This window comes from Halyomorpha halys, unplaced genomic scaffold (assembly GCF_000696795.3).
Source record: "Halyomorpha halys isolate HHAL.00 unplaced genomic scaffold, Hhal_1.1 Scaffold312.1, whole genome shotgun sequence".
Classification (NCBI taxonomy): domain Eukaryota; kingdom Metazoa; phylum Arthropoda; class Insecta; order Hemiptera; family Pentatomidae; genus Halyomorpha; species Halyomorpha halys.
This window is the reverse complement of record NW_027105402.1, coordinates 1,348,569-1,350,450: the sequence shown is the minus strand read 5'-3', so window position 1 is coordinate 1,350,450 and position 1,882 is coordinate 1,348,569.

Sequence of the window (1,882 nt, the reverse complement as noted above, 5' to 3'; positions counted from 1 at the left end):
GTTTTTAGGATTCTCTTTTAGAGCAATATTGTTAAAACAATCTCAAATCGACTATGTCTTTCTATAGGAAAGCTATAATGAAAGAACTAAAAAAATGCTGGCTCGGATGATAAAGATTTATTTGTTAACATTAGGAAACATAAATTAAAATCAAAACAAAACCTTCAAAAAATAAAATATAGAACAAAATTTACAAAATTACTAATTATAATTAAATTACTCATGGATGAACTCCGATGGGTCATAAGACGATGATGGGACAGAACTCACGTTGGTGTGCCCACCAGTGTAAACAGTGCTCCAATAACTCACGCAAAAAGTTCTGGTGACGACCAAGGCGAGTGGGTGACTGACCTTAGGCCGTAGATTTGCATTGTAGTGGCAAAATAATCCTATTTCACCATATAAACATCATCACACTCGTATAATTCTCTTTCTTTAAAAAAAAAAAAACATACTTCTCACCAAATAAAAAATGTATTTAAATTAATTTACTGCCTAATTATCAAAATATTTACAATTTGATTACTATATATGGCGTTATTTTTTTTTCAATATCTCACAGATCTAAGTAGCTCCCTGCGCCCTATGAAAATCGTTTTATTTCGTCAAGTTTAAAAAATAATTTAAGATTAAGCAAACCATCTACAATAATATATATATTCATATTCGTCGCACTGAAAGTAATTAAGTGGTTCCCTTATATTTTAAAATCTCGTTTTAAATTTAAATAAATAATCTAATATGGATAGGACCCACGGAGCTACGTAGATAGGTGATATTGGAAAACAAAAAAATTTATACATGGTAATTTATACGAATTATTAATTAATACTTAAATTATATATGTAAAATTGGTTTTATTTTATTTTTGCATTGTTTCAAACTTTTAGAAAATTCTAAATACAAACATGTACTTCGAAATGTTGGTTGATTTTATATATTTTAAATAAAGGAGTATATGGAAAGTACAGATCAATAAATAATTAGATAATAAGTTAAACCTTTTCGGTGTAGAATTATGGTGTACATTAAAAAGGAATACATTTTATAAATAAAAAAATAACTAGCATTTTTGTATATTCCTTACATGTATCAAATTGTAATATTCTGAAAAAAAGATTTCTGTGTATTTTTTGTATTCCCAGGTTGAATTAAATAAATGAGAGGTTTCCTATCAAAAATAAATATATCCACTTGTAAAAAGTAATGATTTTTTGATAAATTAATATTCTATACAAAAACCTTCTTCAGTTTATTTATAAGATTTATATTTTTATCTGTCATATACTTGTTACATATCAATATTTAAAAAAAAACTTATTTTTATTAGATTCTTTTATAATAATCGTTTAATAATAACTCTCCATCAGTGGATATATTAAATTTTGAAAGAAACCTCCTAAGATACCAAAAAAAGAAAGGGGATATATATCATTTATTATGTAAGTACTGAAATAACTGAACTAATTTAGCATATCTTGGTACTGTTAAATATAAACCATTGCCTTGTTTCTATGTCATCATAAGCTAGCAAGCATTGTTTTATTATGATGAATTTAGCATTTAGCAAAGCTCGTTTTGATATTCGTTAAGACAATTCAACTAGCATTGTTACCCTCAAACTATAAAAATCAAAATACTCCTAATGTTGTTATTTCAGAAATAGATAATTCACATTAAAAAATATAGATTTAAATATTTACAATAATCATTTTTAAACTTGTAATTCGTATGAATCAAGTCTACTTGTATACTGATCTATTTGTTTTGGTAATCCTATATATATATAGTCTTAGCCAATGTTTACACAGGGAATTGGGTATTATGACAGATATCAGGTGTCATCATACCATAACTTCAATATATATATATACCCAGA